The 22,887-nt window shown below is 35.8% G+C and overlaps 1 long non-coding RNA gene across 1 annotated transcript in view; it reads right to left on the reverse strand.

Annotated features, from left to right (window-relative positions):
• Positions 1-17,569, reverse strand: part of LOC108529842 (uncharacterized) — a 54,367-nt gene extending 36,798 nt beyond the window's left edge. The window contains exons 1-2 of the long non-coding RNA XR_001885694.1: positions 17,511-17,569; positions 1,664-1,828 (exon numbers count right to left, since the gene is read on the reverse strand). This is a non-coding gene — a long non-coding RNA (uncharacterized LOC108529842). The remainder of the gene's footprint in view (positions 1-1,663; positions 1,829-17,510) is intronic.
• Positions 17,570-22,887: the final 5,318 nt, after the last annotated feature.

The following is a 22,887-nucleotide window of genomic DNA, read 5'->3' on the forward strand; positions in this document are numbered from 1 at the left end:
CCCTGCTTCAGCTCTCGCTGGTCGGGCTGCAGCAGCTGACCAGCACCAATTGTCCGGCACTCCCCAGTGAGATGACCCCAGTAGCTCAGTTGAAAATGCAGAAATCACCGGTCTTCTGTGTCGCTCGCACTGGGAGTTGGAGACTGGAGCTCTTCCTATTCGGCCATCTTGCTCCGCCCGTGGAGGTCATTATCTTAAGTGAAATAAACTAGGCACAAAAAGGCAAGCATCACATGTTCACTTATACGTGAGAGATTAAAAAAAAAATTCGACCACATAGAGGGAGACAGTAAAAAGATACATAACAAAGACTGGGAAGGGTGAGTTGAGGGTAGGGGAGAGATAAAGAGGCATAGGTTAAAGGGTACAAACATACAGCAAGATAGAAGGAAAAAATGTATTATTTGACAGCAGAGTAGGATGACTATGCTTAACAAAAATGTATTGTATTTGGCTGATGGACACCCTAAATATCCTGACTTGATCCCTATGCATTATATACATGAGTCTACTATCACACTGCTTTGCCTCAGGTAACTGTTCCCATTTCTTCTCTCAGAGGGAGATTTCATCGCTAGAAATCTTATCTTGTTCTAAAAACATTTTGTGAGCAGTTTTTCATTAACAGATGTATTCCACATTTATTTAGCTGCTTCTCTTCCTTCATGTATGCGTACATGTTGACTCTGTTAAACTCTGTAGTACAAGGATGAGTGTATTAACTTGATCCCACATAATAGGACATTAAAAGGAATCTTTGGAAAAGGGACAAGTACAAGTCTTCAGTGAAGGCCACCAAATTTGGCCATGCTGTTGGAATATCACATTGTCACATGACGGTGTTAGTATTAGACCTTCAAGTATGGTCATTTGAAAGGAATCAGAAGACCTTTACACCTACACATACACACATGTACACACAGAGTGAAAAGTCAGGTCTTCCTTCCGCATGATCCTAGCAGGGAACATCTTATTGCCTATTCTTCCTCTCACTTTCTGAGAAATGTGAGTCCTACTCACTAGAAGCTTTGTTTTGGAGTGACTCATCTCCTTCAGTAACATCACCAGCCTTTCCACTTTGTTCCAGCTACAAGATGCAGTCACCAGAATAATTTAATGCCCTCTTGCTAATTGCCAGGGCTAACAGAAAAACTGCTACAACTCTTCAAATGCTTTTCATTTACATGTTTATTTCTTGCTTCCCACTTGGGAAAGGTGTGTTTGGCTTCTAACTGCTTTTGATCTAATGGTTCTGTAGACTGACCTACTTTCATTTTCGTACTGCTGACATTTATTTTATTTTCTTTATTTAAGGGCAGAAAATAACAGAAAGGTAATCAGCATGCATTTAGGTCATTGTAAGTATCTTAGTTACATTTGCATTTTTCTGTTAAAAGTCTAATGCTGCCTTTGAATGATTTAAGATATTTGGACAAGAGGAAAAATACCCCTTCCTTCCCATAAATCCAGAGTGAAAACAAAGAGAATACATAATCCACCTGCCTTGATTCAGGACCATGTAAATTACATCAGCTGCAGTCATAGATTTTGTCAGCCTCCGAGAAATCATCCCCATAGGACAAAAATCCAGGTAAGGCAGAGGGCCTCTTTTTTTTCCCCATAGCACTAGAAGCTTTGAAGGACCCAGAGGACAGAATCCTACCTTTTTGATTACTGGGTTTCAAGGCAGAGTGTGATCTTTGTCCTAAACAGGGGAGGTGACATCCAACTGAGTTCCATCTCACTCTCTCAATGTGGAGAAAAGCATAGAATTATGCTTCAAGGATCTTTTACATATTTCAAGAACCAGAATGAAGTTTGCACAAATCTGCAAAATGATTAAGTAGCAATAAGGACACTGCATGTAAGAAGGCAAAATTGTGCCAGACTCTTGTAGTATTTGGGACAGATACAGGAGACAGACAGGAACTACCGTGATGAGTTTAGCAATTAAAGGGAGAGTGGTAGGAGTTCATCTGTGCCACCAGTTGGAGAGCCTTACATCAATTTCTCAGTTGTGGTTTTCTTTTACTCTTCAAGGGTTCAGAGCACAGCATTTCCCAAATTGCATTATATTTTGTGAAAGTTTCTCATAAGGCTAATACCTGTTTCTGTGGACAAATAAGTTTGGAAAATACTGATTTACAGAAAGTTTGTTTACATTTTATTTTTTTATTTTATAATTTCTCTGAGTTTTTAATATGACAATATATAGTGACTCTCCAAAATAGAGGAAAAATAATAAATACATTCCAAACTAATTGACCACAGAGCCTCTTTGTGGAATGACACCATTTTGTACTTGTTTTTTTTTTTAATCAAAATAATATACATATGGTCCTAAAATCAGATATTGCTAATGAAATGGTAATGAAAAAACAATCTCTGACTCCCATTTCTGGCCACTTCTATTCCTGCTCCAATAAGAAACTTCCTTTAACCAAGTCTGTTTTAAGATTTTCTGGTTGTTACCCACATGATACACATATAACGTTATTTGCTGAGTTGTCAACATTGACATGGATTTTTTATGATATCCCTTGACAGGCTGAGATTTAGGTTTACTTACATCATGTGTCCACTTTTCCTCCCCCTCTTCTTAAAATAGCTATATAATTATTTTAGTTACCTTAATCATTACCTTTGTAGTTTTAATGAATAGACACAAAATTATTTCTTGTGGCATTCGTGTTTTGTCCCTTTTATTTAGATTTACAGAAGAGTTGCAAAAATAGAAATGAGAGCTTCCATATACCCTTTGCTCAGCTTCTTCTGATGTTAACATTTTATATAATCATGTTGTGTTTGTCAAAATTGAGAAATTAACATTGGTACAATAATATTAACTAAATGAGAGACTTTATTTAGGTCTCTCCACTTTTTCTCTTGGCGATTTCTGTTTCAGGATCCAGTCCTGGGTATCACATTGTATTTAGTCAACTTGTCTCCTCACTTTCCTCCAACTGATGAGGGTTTCTTAGTCTTCCTTATCTTTCATAAGTTCAAAACTTTTAGCAAGTAGTGGTCAGTTTTTATCTGATGTTTTATTATTATTATTATTATACTAAAGTTATAAATTTGAGGGAAGAATATCACAGAGGTATCCTGTATAATATCATATCAGGAGCATATGATACCAACATGACTGATGAAGTCAACCTTGATCACTTAGATAAGGGAGAATCTGCCAGGTTTCCCACTGTAAATTATCATTTTCCTCTTTCCATGCTCTGTTTGTTCATTAGGAGCAAGTCACTAAGTGTAGCTGTACTCAAGTGTAGAAGCATTAAGCTCCAACTCCTGCAGCTGTAAGTAGCAAAAAATTTGCAGATGGATGCTAAAACTATCACAATAATGAACATAGTTTGGGGGAAGACATGTTAAGGTACAAATATTGCCTTAAAATTGTCCTGCTAATTTAGAATGCATCAGTGGATCTTGCCTGCATTTTTATTACTGTGGTATTCTAATGGTGATTTTCCATTTATCGTATTTCCTCTACATTTATAAGGTAGAAGTATTCTATTTTTTAAAATGACCTTTTCCTCTAATTTAGTCATGTTGTCTGTGCGTGCGTGTGTGTGTGTGTGTGTGTGTGGAGAGAGAGAGAGAGAGAAACTATTTATATCAGCATGGGTTCATGAATTTTTATTTTATTATTTGGGTTATAATTCAATGCTATTGTGATTTACTTTCTGGCTTAAATTGTTCAAACGATAGCCATTGACAGCTCTTTCACATTGACTCTTATGCCCTTTTGACAAGCCCATCTTTTTTTAGGTCTTCTTTACTGGAATTACAAAATATTCCAGACTCTTGTATTTTTTTCTGTCCAAGCCCTAGAATCAACTATCTCTCCAATGTTACTTTGGTTTATTTTACTGAAGAATGGTATTTAGAAACCAGCATCTGAGCACTAGGTATACTTTATGTGGATAGGGCATCACTGCTTCCAGCCCATTACAGGGGACAGAGCTAGAAAATAATGTATGCATACTAACCCATTTGTACACACATCACTACATTTATTTCTGTACCTATCTGTGTGTATGTGTACATATGTAAACATGAGTTCGTACTGATATCTCAGCTTCTGATCTAGCATCATAGGGTTCATCCTAGGATTTCCAACTTGCTTGTTTGTAATTTCTTTTTCTGACAGTGAAAGTGACTGGGCTGTCATGATCTACTATATATTTACCTATTTGTCCAACCTAGTATACAAATACAGTAGTTTTAGGATTGCTAACTCATATCTAGTCTTACTGTTTTAAAAAATTATTTAGTTTCTTTCTTCCTCGACCCCTTCATTGAGCTTACGGCATACATTTGTAATACAGTCAATGCAGAGCACTATAAGTTTTGGCGAAGCCATATATACACCACCACTGTCCTCTACAGAAGAGTTACATTGCCCTGAAAATTCCCTTGTCTGACCCATTTGTTGTCCATCCCTCCCCAATTCCCAATTCCCAGAAACTACTGATCTGTTTTCTATTCCTACAGTTTTGCCTTTTCCAGAATGCTTCATAAATTGAATTATACATTACATAGGCATATGGGTCTGGGTAGCAAAAGGCACTTATAATTCATCCATGTTGTTTAGAGAATCAATAGTTTGTTTCTTTTTATTGCTGAGAAATACTCCATGGTAGGGATGTACCACAGTCTGCTTACTCATTCACCCACTTAGGTGACATATGAGTTGTTTCTAGTTTTTGGCAATTATAAGTAAATCTACTATAAACATTCACATATAGCTTTCTGTGTAAACATAAAATTACAGTTCACTCAGGTAATATTTGGGAATGGAACTGCTGGATCATATAGTGTGTGTTTATAAGAAATTACCAAACTTTCCCAAAATGGCTCTACCATTTCACATATCCGCCAACAATGAATGAGAGTTTCTGTTGTTCCTTATTGTCTCTAGCACTTGATACTGTCAGGTTTTTGTTTGTTTTAAATTTAGCTATTATAAGGATGTGTAGTTGTATTTTATTATAGTTTTAATTTGTATTTTCGTAAGCATTAATGGCATGTGTATTTTTTTGTATGTTTACTTGCCATTTATACATAAGTTCTGGTGGAGTGTTTAATTCTTTTGTCCATTGGTCTCTTGGGTTGTTTGTTGAGTTTTAAGTGTTCTTTACATATTCTGGGTATAATTTCCTTATCAAATATGTTATTTGCAAATATTTTATCCTATTCTGTAGTTTGTCTGTCATTTTTAACTATGTCTTTTGCAGAACAAAAATGTTAAGTTTTAATGAAGCCCAATTTATCATTTTTTTACAAAATGTATAATGTTTTGGTGTTGTATCAAAAAATTCATCAGCATACCCAAGGTCACACAGATTTTTACCTATGTTTTCTTCTCAGAGTTTTATTCCTTTACATTTCACAGTTAAGTCTGTGATTAGGTTAATTTTCTAAAAGATGTAAGATGTATGTTGATGCCACAATTTACATTTTATATAATATGTTTTAAAATTATTGTAACTATTATTTTCAATAGTTTTGTCTTTTAACTGTCATATTAAAGATATAAGTAATTTACATGTCATCATAGTATTAGAATATTCTGAATTTGACTATGTACTTACATTTCTCAGCGAGTTTTATACTTACAGATGTTTTTATATTAATCATTAGCATTTTTTTCTTTCAGTTTAAAAACTCCCTTTAGCATATTTTGTAAGACTAGTCTGATGGTGATGAAATCTCTCAGATTTTGTTTGTAAAAGAAAGTATTCTCCTTCATTTCTGAAGAATAGCTTCGTTGGGTACAATATTCTTGGTTGGCAGTTTGTTTTTTTCCTTTGGCACTTTGAATGTATCATTCCATTGTCTCCCAGCCTGTAAGCTTTATCCTGAGAAGTTTTCTGCTACCTCTGTTGGAACTCCCTTATATATTTTTTGCTGCTTCTCTCTTTCTGCTTTCAGAACCTTCTCTTTGTGTATGATATTTGAAAGTTCAATTATAATATGTTGTGGGGTAGTCTTATTTAGATGAAATCTGTTTGAAATCCTTTGGCCTTCTTATACCTACATATTTACAACTCACTCCAGGTTTGGAGAGTTTTCTGTTACTATTTTTTAAAATAAGGCTTCTACCCATTTGTCTTTCTCTTCCCCTTCATGAGCCCTATGACTTATAAATTTGTTCTTTTGAAACTGCTCCATAAATTGTGTACGTTTTCTTCATTCGTTTTCATTCTTTTTTCTTTTCTTACTGTATATTTTCAAATAACTTGTCCTCAAGTTCACAGATTCTTTTTCTGCTCAATTGCTCTATTGATTCTTCTATTGCATTTTCATTTTGTTTTGTTCGGCCTCCAAGATTTCTATTTGTTTGTTTAAATTATTTCAATCTCTGTATTAAATTTTTCATTCTGATCACTTAATGTTTTCCTCATTCCATTGAATTGTTTCTCTGCATTTTCATGAAGTTCACTGAGCTTCCTTAAAACAGTTATTTTGAATTATTTGTCAGGCATTTTATATATCTTCACTTCTTTATAATCAGTTACTGGTATTTTATTTTGTTCATTGGGTGAGGTTATAGTCTACTAATGGTTCTTGATGCATATGGTCCTGCATCACTGTCTGCACATCTGAAGAAGTAGGTACTTTTTCCAGTATTAACAGGCTGGCTTTGTCTGGGAAAGTCCTGCAGCAGGTGCCATGCAGGTATGAGTCAGGATCCTGGGGCAGCTGCATCCAGTGTGGCACTGCCAAAAACCTGAGGCCCCCTATGGCATCAGCAGCATTCAGGTAGGCCAGAAGCCTGGGACAGCCACAGTTGACATAACATTGGGTTGGGTCAGAAACCTGAGGCTGCTAAGGCCAGCCTGCTGTGGAGGGCTGTCTGGAGCTTGGGGTTACTGATGTCAGCCCAGCATTGATGTGGAGATCAACTTTGCTACACCTGGGGCTATGTGATTCTATATGACATTGAAGTAGGTCTAGCCTGACACCTGGGGCTATGTGATTCTATTTGACACTGAAGTAGGTCTAGAGACTCAGTTCATGGGTACCAACCTGAAATATGGGGCCACAGGAACCTACCTGATGCTGGATTTTACTGTGGTGGGCCCAGATTTGAGGCTCAAGACAAACTCCGGTGCTCACTTTCCTCTCTATATTGTCAAGCAGACAGTGTCTTTCCCCAAGCTGGGCTGTCTGAGGTTGAGGGATGGGTGATGCAAATAATGTAAAACTATCCTTCATACCTTCTTCAATGCATCTTTTCTTATTTTTGTGCTGCAATCAGATATTCTGATCTCTTATCTGGTTTCCTAAGTTCTTGTGAAGATATTTTCATGTCTAGATAGTTATTCAAATTGATGTTTATGCTGGGGGACAATAGCTAGAGTTTTACTCTGCCATCTTACTCTGCTACTCTCAAGACATTGTTAATTAAATACTAGGAAAGATATTTCATTTGATAAGCTCATCTGGTAGGGCAGAAGGAGCTGTTTGTCAAGTATAATGACATAAGATGAAGCAGAGGCTTCTTTAAAAAGAAACAAAATATTCTTTGGATACAGAAGTTAGGGAACTTATCAAACTGGGTGGAATGTCTTTAAGGCTAAATGTGTAGGGCAAAAACTTGAGGCTGATGTAAGGTGGAGCATAAATTTGTTTGAAATGGAAGGAGAAAAACAACAGTAACAATTTTTGCAAATACATTGGCAAATGAACACAAGGAGTAATCCTGACCGTTGATGTTTTATATTTTAAATTTACAAGGAAATTTTTTAAAAGAACATGAGACATTTCCAAATACAGCAAAATATGTTTACGTGGGAGTGTATATAGTCCTAAATTGGTTTTAAAATGTAGTGACAGAGCTTTAACAGAGTTCTCAAGATGGGACGATATCACTCATAGCTTTTGATCATCTTAATATACCCCTATCTGTAACATATCCATAATTCTATTAACTTTCATTATAAAACTCAATATATTTAAAGAGATATGACTTGATTTATAGAACATTGCTCTGAAGAAAACTGTAATGAAGAAAAAAAAAGTAAAGCTGGAAACATAAAATAATACTTTCCAAAACTCCATTTTTTGATTTACTTGTGTATCTAGGTTCTTATTTTTTAATACTTAAGAGAAATTTTAAGGCATATAAAAGTAAAAATATAATTTTAAAATTACCCCATCATTACTACTTAAATTTCATGTATATTGACATCATGTCTTATTTTCTTAGATTTTTTAAATAAATAAATAAATTATTATGGGAAAAATAAAATTCATTTGTACTTCGCTCCAGATTCCATTCAATTTCTTCCCTCCACAAGGGCTTTAGCCATCCTAAATTTAATGTCTACCTTTCCTCTTCATTCTTTGCTTGCTATTTTATCATTATTTTTAGCTTTTCTGTATTCATATGTGAAAGTAATAAATATAAATATGTTTTTAAGACATCCATACTGCATATATTTCTGCATATTTTTCATGCATCATTTTGAGAACTACTGATGTCTATACATATAAACTTATTCGGTTAAACTGCTGTATAATTGTCAACATCTAATTGTGTCATATTAGATTTGCTCATTCTTTTTTTTTTCTTTTCTTTTTTTTTCTTTTCTGATTTCCTCATTCTTCTACCATTGCTGTGTGCAACTTTGTGCATCCAGCTCTGTCCATAGGTGAATGAATGTCTCTTCCATATTTACTTAGATAGAAATTTACCAGGCCACATTATGCACATTTTCAATTTTTCTAGAAACTGCCAAATTTTTCTCTACAGTGGTTTTACTAATGAACATGTCCTTAATCAAAATATGAGAATTTCAGATTTAACACATTCTCTCCAATCCTCGATATTGTGAAGCTCTTTAAATTTTTGCCAAGCTAACTAGTGTGAAATATAATCCCATGGTTGTTTTAACTCGTTATTCCTTGATTTTTACTGGAATTAAATACACTTTCCACTTTTATTTCCCATGTATTTCTTCTGTGATTGCAATTTCATGGTTATCCTTTCCTGATTGATTTGTAAACCTTAAGAATTATTTTCTGGATACTAATCTATTTGCCCATTATCTCTACTAGACTGTAATTCTTTTGCTTTGAGTCTGGTTTTTATTTCTGTGGAAGTTTTTAATTTTCACACAATCATATCTATCGATTTTGCCTTCAAGGTTAATAGCTTATTATGTATTGCTTAATAAATTATTTCTTATCTTTTTGTCATAAGATTGTCTTCCAAATTTTACTACCAATAATTTAATTTTTCCAATTTAAATCTCTGTTTCACCAAAATTAATTTTTATGTGTTATGTGATATAGGTGTCTGGCTTTTTTTCTATAAAGAAAACAACATGTCCTAATTCCAGTTATGCAACAGTGCTTCCTTTCTCATTGATCCAAAATGTCACTTTTAAAATCTAAGAATTTCCAAATATCCATGGGTCTTCATGTGCTCTTGCTTCTTTCTTATTGATCTATTTGTTCAATTCTTTGCCATCTTCACATTGTCTTAAAACTATTACTGTATTATAACTCTTGAAATTTAATAGGACAATTCCTTTTGTTCATTTTTATTTTTTAAATCTTAGCTATTCTTGTGCTTAGACATTTCTATGTGAACCTTGGCATTTTTTTTTAACTTTGACAAAACAGTCCTGTTGGGATTTAAATTTGATTACAATTTATAGATTATTTTGGGTTCTTCTCATATTTTAAATCTGCCTTAAGTATTTCTGCATTAAATAGCACAGACATTCAGAAAAGTAGTAGAGGTTAACCAACCCATTGGTATACTGTAATTAAATTATAAATGTGAATTTATTTTATCTGTGATATGTTGAAAAGGAAGAGAGAAGTGGAAACTTTTTGTATATAGAGACTTGTTTTTGCATTTATTTTGCAAATCTGGCTAAATTAAACATCAGATCTCAAATGTTTCCATCATCTTAGATCTGTCACTGAACAGTAAACAAAGTCAGAATAAGTTTATAATAATTTAGAAGAAAATAATGATTACATTATATATGCTTACTATAAGACTACTTTATTCTCAGTCCTGGGCCCAATTCTGCAATACACAGAAAGTAATTTCAGAATTGCTAACCTATACTACTGTGAAAAACCAAATCTACTGGAGTGAAATACATTTTTATGGTTCTTTTTTCCCTGTGGGCTAGAGATACAAAGTCAGAGCACTTTGTTCTGTGTCTTTCTTATTTCACCTATCATAAAGACTTCTAGTTCCATCCATGTTGCTGCAAATTACAGGATTTTATTCCCTTTTATGGCTGAATAATATTCCATTGTGTGGTGTGTGCGTAATATATGTATGTTTTCTTTATCTAGTCATCTACTGATGGACACTTAGGTTGATTCCATGCCTTGGCTATTGCAAATAGTGCTGTAAGAAACATGGGAGTGCATATGTATTGTACATACAATTTTTATCTTCAATATACTGAGTTCCTTTCTTTTGGATATGTATCCAGTAGTGAGTAGTTCTATTTTTAGTTTTTTGAAGAATCTCTCTACTGTTTTCTGTAATGGCTGTACTATTTTACATTCTGACGAACAGTGAACAAGCATTCCCCTTTCTCCACATCCTCACCAGCATTTGTTTTTTTTTTTTTTTTTTTTTTTTGGTCTTTTTTATGATAGCCATTCCAACTGGAGTGAGATAATATCCCATTGTGGTTTCGATTTGCATTTCCCTGATGATTAATAATTTTGAACATTTTTTATATACCTGTTGGCTATTGGTCTTCTTTTGAGAAATGTCTATTCTGATCTTTTGCCCATTTTTAATTTGATGATTTGAGGTATTTTGCTATTGAGTTGTTTGAGGTCTTTATATATTTTGGTTATTAATCTCTTGTCAGATAATAGTTTGAAAATATTTTATTGCATTCTCTCAGTTGTATGTGGGAGCTAAAAACGTAGCTCTCATGGAGGTAGAAAGTAGAATAGTGATTGTCAGAGGCTGGGAAGGGAAGAAGGAAGGGGAAGGATAAAGAGAAGCTGGTTAATGTGTACAAAAAACCTGTTAGATAGCAGAAATAAGTTCAAGTATTTGATTGTACAGTATGGAAATTACAATTAACAAAAATGTATTGTATATTTCAAAATAACTAGAAGAGAATGTTCCCAACACAAAGAAAAGACAAATGTTAGAGGTGATGGATATCCCAGTTACCCCGATCTGATCACTATACGTTGTGTATATGTATCAAAGTATCATATGTCCCTTCAAAATATAAACAACTATGATACATCAATTAAAAATACAAAAAGTCATCTTTCCAGACAATAGGCATTTTGGATTTTCTATTTCTTGAACTATATTTTATTTTCTATAATTTTAGCTGATGATTTTACTCAGATGCCTATTTCTGGTGAGGAAGCTTCATCATAAATTATTATTGTCAACCTCACTCCCCAAAAAGTAATAACCAATTCTGATTATCCCCAGAAATCATTTAGTATCATGTAATAAAATTATGTATCTGTAAACAAGCCACCGTGATGCACTTAAAAATTCTTTGAGTTCAGTGTTAACAACTGCATGTTGCAAGGAGGTGGTGACAGATTATCTGGAGAAGGAAATAGGGGCAGGTCACCATTGCCCCCTAGGCTTTGCTAAGAAGTTTGTATCCTGCTATTCTTTTTTATGACACAATTGTAATTATACATATCTATGGGGTATAATTTGATGTTTCAGTGCATCTATATATTGTATAATGATCAAATAAGGGCATTTATTGAACCCATTACCTCTTGCATTTATCATTTCTCTTCTTGCAGAAAGCCTCTCTTCTGGCTATTTTGTAACATACTATACCTTACTGTTAACTGCTGTTACCTTATCATGCAATAGAACACCAGCACTTATTCTGTCTAATTCTGACTTTGTACCCATTGACCAACCTCTCTTTATCCTTCTCTCTCACTCCCCTCCCCAGTCTCGTAACCACTGTCCTACTCTCTGCTTTTATATCAATATGTTTTTTTTTTAAATCCATGTATGAATGAGATCACATGGTATTTATCCTTCTATGCCTGACTTAGAATGTTCATCTCTGTTGTTGCAAATGATGGGATTTCATTATCTTTATGGCTGAATAGTATTTCATCATGTGTATGCCACGTTTTCTTTATAATTCTATCTAAGGACAATGAGGGTCCATTAAAGAGTTGTAAGCATGAGAGAGACTGACGATTTAGGAAAATGACAGTGTATAGAGGATACATTGCAGAGGGGCAAGACTGGGACCAGGAATACCAGAAAGACAGAGAAGGGGAGAGCAGTCAGTTTACAAAATCGTACTTTCTAACACTCTTACCAATGGCTACCAAAAATTCTTAGGTTAATTATGAGTAAATTGGTTGAAATCACAAGTCCTTCTAAACTAGGATAAGGGACACCATGTGGAGGAGGAGGGATCAGACTGGTTTACTGGTGCTTCCTTCACAGACATGCAAAATTCTATGATAAGGTCCTATTTCTATGAAGGGTATTCTAACAAAACGGAAGAAGAGAATGTGCTTTGAGTCAAATATAGGGTTATCTAAAATATTATTTTGTCACCAAAGAATTGGGAATTATAGAATCTAATGGAAAAAGAAAAATCTCAGAATCAAATGTAAGTTCATTTAAAAAAATCTTCCAAAAGACAACCATTTTATAGCAATGTGTATTTAAACCTGTCATATGGTATGAATTTTTTTAATTGAGATGGAGTCTCGCTCTGTTGCCCAGGCTGGAGTGCAGTGGCATGATCTCGGCTCACTACAACTCCCACCACCTGCTTTCAAGCAATTCTCTTGCCTCAGCCTCCCGAGTACCTGGGACTACAGGTGTGCACCACTACGCCCAGCTAATTTTTTTGTATTTTAGTAGAGAAGGGGTTTCACCATGTTGGCCAAGCTGGTCTTGAACTCCTGACCTCAGGTGATCTGCCGCCTCAGTCTCCCAAAGTGCTGGGATTACAGGTGTGAGCCACTGTACCCAGCCTGAATTTTTAATTAAGGCCAAATCTGTATTCTCAAGACAAGTGGAGAACATTAGCAGTCTGTTTATTTGAGGCAAACTATCTTCTTTTCTTGAAAACATCAAGTTAATCATGGCCAAAAAAATTGGGTTTATTACTTGCATTACCTGAAAATTGCCTCACTTTCCTCTTTCACTTAGTATCTGAAGATATGGCTTTAAAGCCCTTCATAAAGCTCAGAAGTTAATAACATCAAATAATTTTCTTGGAATCCTGTGACTGCTGCTTTACAAGCATAGCCAACTCACCAGGTCCGAGAGAAAAGAAGGAAGGGGGTGGAAAGCCTACAGTCCTCAGAAGTTTACTGATACTTTTAGTGTCTCCAGGGGCAGTTTGATGGAAAACAAAACAAAACAAAACAAAACACCTTTCAAATCCTCTTCATTCTAAGCAATGTAGATAATTAATAGTTTCTATTTTCCAAATAATCAACCATTGATAGCCCTTTTACATTTTAATTTGCTGCTGTGTAACATAAATGGCTGGTATATGCCAAGCCCATAACATTTAGCAGAATTGCTTCTCAAACACATTTGTATCAATTGATTGGGACGGGGTCTGGCTCTGTCGCTCAGGCTAGAGGGTAGTGGCACCATCTTGGATCTTGGCTCATTGCAACGTCCACCTCCCAGACCCAAGAGATTCTCCCACCTCCCATGGTGTGCACCACCATGCCCGGCTAATACTTGTGTTTTTTGTAAAGACAGGGTTTCACCATTTTGCCCAGGATGGTCTCAAACTCCTGGAATCACGACTATTCATGTTTTGGGGAAACTGGCTATCCCCTTTCTTATATAAAGTCTAATCTTTCTAAAATCCAATGAAGAATTTTTTTAAAAAAATATGAATAAGTCTGCACTTATTACAGTAATGAGGTAACAAAGACTAAATCTGTAATATGCTAAGTTGGAGGCCAGGAATTCTTGTCCAATATTTTCTAAAGTAAAAGCAATACATTAATATGCTTAACATCTAGTCATATGGATTACATGTTAGTTGGACAGAAATGTTAAAATTGCATTTCTGACTCTAAAAGCTATCAGTGCACAGAGCATTTTGACTGTTTCAGTTATCTTTCTTCTCCAGGAGTTTCTGGGAATTTAGAGGTGTGTTGGAGTAGGGTACAGGGAAGTTGGAACAAGTTCCTTGTATGTTAAAGCCCTGTATAGGTGATACCTCTGAATTTATCGTATTGGAAGAGTCAGTGGTTTGAATGCCGCCTATGAACAATGATTTTTCAGTCATTCGTGCAATTGACAAGCATGTGCTCATTTTTTCCCAATTTTTTTAAATTGGTCAATTGGCTGATACTAAGGTGGTTTGAATCAGTGGTAACTGATTGTCTGGCTGTCATTAGTATTTGGGGCAACAAGAAAAGAATATATATGTTCATCAGTAAATTCCCAGTTAAATGTTTTATGACTTCACATGTAACTGAATCCTGTTCAAAGGTTGCAATTAAATTGGTCAATATCCACTAAACCTTTAACAACAAATGTAATATCAAATATCCATGTGATTCTCTATATTTCCCAGCTTCCGTTGCAGTTAGATTGGGTCGGGTGATTGAGTTGAAGCCAGTGGGTATGAGTAGAAGTGATGAAAGCTACTTCCAGACCTGGAATTTTAAAAACATTCCACTTAATCTTCCAATTTCTTCTTTTCTTTTGCCTTGGTTTATTAGTTATCATTGTTGTGCAAAAAAAAAAAAAAAAAAAAAAACAAAAAAAAAAACAATTACTACAGAATTCAGTGGCTTAAACAATCTCACAATTTCCATGGATCAGGAATTTGGGTATAATTTAGCTGAGTGCCTCTGACTCAAAGCCTCCCAGAAGATTATCTTCAAGGTCTAAGCAGGGGTCTCAGGGCTCTAATGGGGGAGGGCCCACATCCAAGTTCATGCATATGGCTATTGGTAGGACTAAGGGCATCACTGAACCTTAGCTGAAGACATCAATTATTTGTTACATAGTTCTCTCCATGGTGCTGCTCACATCATGTCAGTTTTCTTCTCCCACAGCAAAGACAGGTGAGGGAGGGAGGGATGGGGAGGGGAGAAGAGGGAAGGAAGGGGGAGAGGGAGAGGGAGAGGGAGAGAGAGAGAGAAGGAGGAGGGGAGAAGACAGGATGAGTAAAACAGAAGTCAGTCTTTTTGCAACCTGATCTCAAAAATTGGCATCCTATCACTTTTGCCACCTTCCATTCATTAGAAATAAGTAGATCCATCCCGCACTCAAAGACAGAGGATATCACAAAGGCATGAATATCACAAGATAGGGATTGTTAGGATCAATTCTAGGAGCTGTCAACCACACATGGTAATCTTTAAGGTCATATTTTCCAGATGGTGTAACCACAAGATGGAAGCAGCCTGGATTCTTATACTCTGCTAATTGGAAAACTGTGAAGGACATTTCCCCAGTACACATGAGATTGTGATATGAGCAAGAAATAAACCCCTATTGCATTAAGCCCCTGAAATTTTATAATTATTTATCACAGCAGCATTATATAAGGTTAGCCTGAAAATAATGCATTGGTTTTTATTCCCTGGCTCCCTAAATATGTACGTTTTTTCATGATTTTACACAACTTTTTTTCAAGTGCCAGTGTCCATTTTGATCATTGTCATAATGATTAACAAACTTGTGTTATAATCTTGGTCTATGTACATGGTAAGGGTTAAAAGGAGTAACATGTTATATTTCTTCCTCTAGATTGGAAAACTCTTCATGGCATGGGCTGGGATGTATTTATGTACTTATTCATTCAAAAATATTAACTTCAATTGCATTTTCATATACTCTACATTTATCTTCATAAGCCTTACAGTAGTAGTTATAACTACTATAAACACTGTGAGTGTTTACTCATAGTAGGTGGGAAAATTAACTTCATAGAATGAATGAACTTAGAATCCAAGGACATATTTGTTATCTTTTTCTGTATTTTCTCTCCTTTATCTGTTTTATATAATTAATTATCTTCTTCTCACCCTTAAGGCCTTAGCTTAGATAGCATTTTTTCAAGAAAGCCTTCTGAAAACCTCAAAAACTAAGCTGGGTGCCCTTTAAATGCTTTCAAAGCACACTGAGCTGTGTCCCATTGTAGGCCATATCACACTCTATGGGCATGGCGAGTCTGCTGGTATGACTTCTTCTCTAAAGCATAAATTGGTGACTTGAAAGCATTCTTGTTTTCCCCGCACTTAGTACATACTACATAGTAGAGATGCAATCCTTTTTAGAAGAAGGATAAATGAATGAATATCATGAATAGTAGAGGCACTATAGCTTTCCAAGAATGTCTTTGTAAGTATTTTAAAGATGAAGACATTGAGCTACCTTTAATCTGACCAATTGATAACTTATTTGACTAGGCTACTGAGAAATAATTTTTCTGATCACTGAAGGTGACTAAAGGTAGTTCATGTTTCTGTAATTGAAGCAATGGAAGAGGCAGGTAGAATGAGAGAAGAGATGCAGATATTAGCTATTAGGTGGTATTGATTCAAAGGATGAAAGCCAAACTAATACAACGTGGACCACTGTGCTCTGAAAGAACAGATATGCATACAGAGATCTCAATTTATAATGAAAAAAAGCTGTGTATGTATAGGCCAAGGTGTGGGCATTTACATGAAATGTCCACAATAGGCAAATACATAGAGACAGAAAGTTTTAGTGGTTGTAAGGGGATGAGGAAAAGGAATGGGAAGTGACTGCTAACAAGTATAAGGGTTTTCTTGTTTTTTGTTTTTTGTTTTTGTTTTTGTTTTGTGTGTGTGTTTTGTTTTTGTTTTTTGCAGAGGAAGTGTGATGAAAATATTCTGGAATAAGATAATCATGATGGTTGCACAACTTGTGAATATAAGTATAAATACCACTGAATTGTATGCTTACAAGTTGAATTTTGCATGAATTATATCTCAGTTAAAAAAAAGAATTGAAGTAGAGAGTGATAGGTGGTAAATAAACAATCCAAAGTTTTAATAGCACTCCAAAGTATTTTATAGTTTTTACACTGAAAGAAGAAAAATATCTACGTTAATAGCAGAAACTAAAATATTATCTGGCAACCACTCCAACAGTTAAACAAGGTTTAGCAGGCTCTGGTTTATTTGCTCTAATATCATAATCTATTTTCAGGCCTGGACTTTTGAACTTTATCTGGTCTACAGAAATTGATACTTGAAGGAAATGTGCACATAATAGCTTATTATAATTGGTTCTTTTTCACAGATAGAAATTAGTTGGTCCTCCTTCTTTCTAAGCTTTTTCTCTCATCCTGCCTTTCAAGCATTGAGAATTGCGTTTTTGGAAAGAAAAGTATTTTGTGGCATCTTCCTTCATTTTCTCTTCTCTTTGGAATATTAAGCTTTAAAAGATGGGTTTTTGCTACACAATATTGAACAAAATCATTTCTGCTATGTTTCAAGGCTGTATGAAATCTCCAATCACTCACCAAGATGAGAGGCCTCTGTCTGTGACCCTCTAAGCATCCTTTCTATCACTTGGGAAAATTTAGTTCTTCTTGTCCTTTAAAGTAACGGCTTTGGAACTTGGAGTCACAAATAGGAATTCTATTAAAAATACATTGTAGAGGCTGGGCACGGTGGCACACACCTGTAATCCCAGCACTTTGGGAGGCCGAGACGGGCAGATCACGAGGTCAGGAGATTGAGACCATCCTGGCTAACACGGTGAAACCCCGTCTCTACTAAAAATACAAAAATTAGCCAGGCGTGGTGGCGGCGCCTGTAGTCCCAGCTACTGGGGAGGCTGAGGCAGGAGAATGGCGTCAACCCGGGAGGCGGAGCTTGCAGCGAGCCAAGATGGCGCCACTGCACTCCAGGCTGGGGGACAGAGCGAGACTCCGTCTCAAAAAAAAAAAAAAAAAATATATATATATTGTAGAAATAATTTATCTATCATAAAATAGCATCAAATTTAAAATATACTTTAAAAGGAAGATGATAGTATATTTTGTGAAATTCACCAAACGTTCCCATTAAGAGAGACAGAGGAACAAGGATGGTAAAACAAAAACTCACTGACTCTAAACAAAACTAGGTGATAAAGTATCCCCATGAGCCCCTAAATATGAGCATGTAGGGGAAAAAAGCATCGAAAGACCTTTATAGTGTCAGCATTTGCGTGGAAGGAAGCCCAAAAAATCATATGAAATGCTAACAAACCCAAGGGTAGAAGAGCCCCAATATCTCTGGCCGGTACACCTAGCCAATTTAAGACCAGCAGTTGAAAATTAGAGGGCTTTTATGGTACATTTCACAGTATATGTAAGATCAAAACAACAACAACAACAAGAAAAAACCCTGTAAGTATTGAACTGGAATTGGAAAAATCAGCATACATTAATGATGCATTTTATCTTAAAATGATCTGTTGCCAAGATCTGCTTCCTGTAAAGGCCTAGAAATACTGAACAACTCAGTAGCAATAAAATTTTTTACTTCAAAATCGTTTTCACTAAAAGGAAGTAATTTATATAGGACAAATGTCTCATTCCAGGTTTTGGAGCAGAAAATGTACAAAGTGAATCCAGAACATGCTGTCTTAATGATAACAAGGAAGTGATCAAAGACTACTGTGTCAAAGGGACTTGGCAACCAATCAGAGGAAGTATCCACTGAACAAAAATGGGGCAATTTGAGCATAAATAAAGACAGTAACTACAATTAAATGAAACATAACAAATATGTTTCAACCAGTGAATTCATAGTGATATACTACCAAAAAGAAAGAAGGTGGGAAGGATGGTAGGAAGGAAAGGAGGAAGGAGGGAGAGAAAGAAAAATGAAATGAAAAAGAAAATAAGAAAAGAAGGCCGGGTGCGGTGGCTCAAGCCTGTAATCCCAGCACTTTGGGAGGCCGAGACGGGCGGATCACGAGGTCAGGAGATCAAGACCATCCTGGCTAACACGGTGAAACCCCATCTCTACTAAAAAAATACAAAAAACTAGCCGGGCGAGGTGGCAGGCGCCTGTAGTCCCAGCCACTCGGGAGGCTGAGGCAGGAGAATGGCGTAAACCTGGGAGGCGGAGCTTGCAGTGAGCTGAGATCCGTCCACTGCACTCCAGCCTGGGCGACAGAGCGAGACTCCGTCTCAAAAAAAAAAAGGTAAGAAAAGAAAGAAGAATGAAAAGGAAGGAAGGGAGGGAGGGAGGGACGAAGAGGAAAGAAGGGAGGGAAATATAACTAACTGCTAGTGAACCTACTTATTATTTGACAACTGGTAAATAAAGGGGAAAAAACTCAAGCATATTTTCTGTCTTTCCTAAATGAACTGTTCCACTGGGTGAACAAGTACTGGATGAGAGCAAACTTCTTTTTATAGAAGTATTCCAGCTAACAGATGAAGAAGATATACAAAAATTAGAGTATCTTCATTTCAAAAATCCAGATTAATTAATGGATGTAGGTGTTAATCATCTACAGCTGCTAACATCATGCAATAATATCCAACAACTTTCTTGTGGAAGTACTCAACACCACCTGTGAAGTAGTCTTGCCGGAAAAATCAAACCTCACCCTGATTAAGCTTCTAGATCTAGTGACCAGTTTACAGGAAACAGAGAAAACAGAAGAGCACACGAAATGATGCCATGAACATGCAATCAGCAAAATCTAGAATGTAAGAAACTATAGAACAGGCAAACCAATTTACTTAATAGATTCATTACAAGAGGACAGAAAAGAGATGGAGGGGTTATCAATTTATGGAAAGAGACTTAGGAAGAAATATAACTCCATAGAAATAAGTGGATCTTAATTCAAATTAACTTAAAATTATATTTTTGGAGGAAGTAGAAATTGGAACACTGTATATTTAACGGAATTACAATTTTAAAAAATTTTTACTGTGATCATAATGGTATTGTGATCATGTGTATATGTATATATTTAACAGAGTCATTATGTTTTGAAGATACATATGGAACTATGAGATATGAAATAGAAGCTGAGATTTGCTTTAAATAATATGGAAGAGAAAAGTGAAGGGAGGTAGAAAGATGAAAAAAGATTGGTCATAATTTGAAATAATTGTTAAATCAGGGTAGTGATACATGGGAATTTATTATTGTATTTGTCTATTTCTGTTTATGTTTGAAGTTTTCCATAATAAAAGAGTTGGCCAGGCACGGTGGCTCACGCCTGTAATCCCAGCACTTTGGGAGGCCTAGATGGGTGGATCACAAGGTCAGGAGATCGAGACCATCCTGGCTAACACGGTGAAACCCCGTCTCTACTAAAAAATACAAAAAACTAGCTGGGTGAGGTGGCGGCGCCTGTAGTCCCAGATACTCAGGAGGCTGAGGCAAGAGAATGGTGTAAACCCCGGAGGCGGAGCTTGCAGTGAGCTGAGATCCGGCCACTGCACTGCAGCCTGGGCGACAGAGTGAGACTCCACCTCAAAAAAAAAAAAAAAGTTAAAATACAGTATAACAGAAAATATACTAAAGATGGAATGTGAATGATAAGTTCATAAATATCAGGGTATGTATCAATGCTGTGATGAAACTGTTTATGCACATTGCTATTGAAAATACTCAGTAGCTAAAGTCATTAAAGGGAGCAGTTGAAACATGCAACCCTGAATCAAATACCCATTTTCTTCTTCAAACACTGCTGGAAATGGTTCGGTGTCTGGAAAACTGAGTCTATTATCTCCACCTCAATATTTGTATAAACACAAACAAACTACCTACTGCTCTTTGCTGTGCAAACAATTGGAGGGCTTACTAATGCAATGAACCAATCTCTAGTTAAATAGTCATATTTTCACTCCATCCCACTAGAAAACTGGAGGAAAAATAAAAGTAGAGTTAACAATCAGTGATATGGTTTGGCTGTGTCCCCACCCAAATCTCATCTTGAATTGTAGCTTCCCAAATCCCCTCATGTTGTGGGAGGGACCCCCTGGGAGATAATTGAATCATGGGGGCAGTTTTTCCCATACTGTTCTCTTGGTAGTGTATAAGTCTCATTAGATTAGATGGTTTGATAAGGGGAAACCACTTTCACTTGACTCTCATTCTCTTCTCTTGGCTGCCGCCGTGTGAGACATGCCTTTCACCTTCCACCATGAAATTTTGAGGCCTCCCCAGCCATATGAAACTGTAAGTCTATTAAACCTTTTTTGTTTTGTTAGTTTGCTGAGTCTCAGATATGTGTTTATCTGCTGTGTGAAAACACACTAATAAAATCAATAAACTGCACATTTCAAAAAGTAAGGATTGTAAAAATTTTATTCATTGCTATATTCACAATTCTTATAACAATGCCTGGTACATAATAGATATCCTAAAAGCTGTGAATGAGTGAAAGGAGGGACAGGTGGATACATAGACAGATGGATGGATAGATGAATGAATTTTAAGTGAATTTCATATAAATGTAAGTAAGCCCCAATACAGTCAGACTATGAATATTTCTATCTAAGTTTCAATTATCTTTAGGCTACAGTTGCATTTCTCTACTGGATAAAATAGTGCTTCTCAAAGTTTAGCATACATAAGAATCACCTGGAAGCCTGTTAATAGATTTCTGAACCCCACTGCAAATTCTTGAATTTGCCTTTCAAACAAACTCCCAGGTGATGCTAATGCTGCTGATCTGAGGAACATACTTTGAGTAGCATTAATTAAGCCAGATTTTCTCACCAACCATCTTCATCAGAATTATTGGGAATCTTTTAAAATATTCAAACTCTTAGGACTCCGCTGACACCTACTGAATCATAATCTCTGAGAGTGAGTCTCAGAGAAGTGAATTTTAAGAAGTCATTCCTATGTACACTCAAGTTTTATAATGGCCTAGATGATGCTGCCCTCTAGAACTCTCTGCAATGATGAATGTGTTCTGCATGTGCAGTGATGTGCAGTGTCTAGCACAGTAGCAGTTAGCCACATGTGGCTATGGAGAATTGAAATGTGGCCACTGTGACTGAGGAACTGAATTTTTAATTTTAGTTTATTTTAATTAATTTAAACCTGCACTTAAATTGACATTTGGAACTAGTGGCTACTGTATTAGATAGACAAGGTCTGGATTTTCAAACTCACCTTCTTGAATCCAGAGTTATCTTTAATGGTGGCAGAAGAGGGACCTACAGTATAGGGTTCCTGGGATCCTACTGTTTCAACCAGAGCAACTCTTCCTTAGTTACCTTGGGATGTCATTGACATTCTGGCTTCTTTACCAATTGGAGTCCATGCCCATACTGGGACATCCCTAAAGTGCCTATGAAAGAGGAATCAAAGTGTTCTGACACATTTTCAAATGAATTACACATAGTTAAATTGATGAAGTCATTATTTATCTGCCAAACAATTAGGTTTTGAGTCAAGTTTAATGCTGGCTTCTCAAGAGATTTCCAATGCAGTCACCAACTTATTATTTCATTAATCCTCATAATGACTTTGTGAGTAGAAAAAAGCTATTATCCCCATTTCACATGCAGAAAAACTGACTCTTAAAGAAAGTGATGGGCTTGCTGAAGCCTCCCTCAGCAACTCTCTGACGAGTTGTTATTTTTCCAAGTACTTCTCATTCTCTTTGAATAAGTAATTAAGGTCTCTACACTCAAGGACACTTCAGCAGTACTTTAGAAAGCAATTTTCTTTCTGGGGCAACTACCTATCTGTGAGGATGGAACTTAGGCCCTTGATGAAATGGAACAAACTCAAACTGGACTCAGACATCTTAGAATTAAAGAGCAGGTTATATTATACTATATTATATTATACTATATTATAAGTATAGTATAATTGTAGTGTAAGTATATTATAAGTATATAGTATATTATATTATATGTATAG

The sequence above is a fragment of the Rhinopithecus bieti genome, unplaced genomic scaffold, assembly GCF_001698545.2.
Source record: "Rhinopithecus bieti isolate Rb0 unplaced genomic scaffold, ASM169854v2 scaffold_5948, whole genome shotgun sequence".
Lineage (NCBI taxonomy): Eukaryota > Metazoa > Chordata > Mammalia > Primates > Cercopithecidae > Rhinopithecus > Rhinopithecus bieti.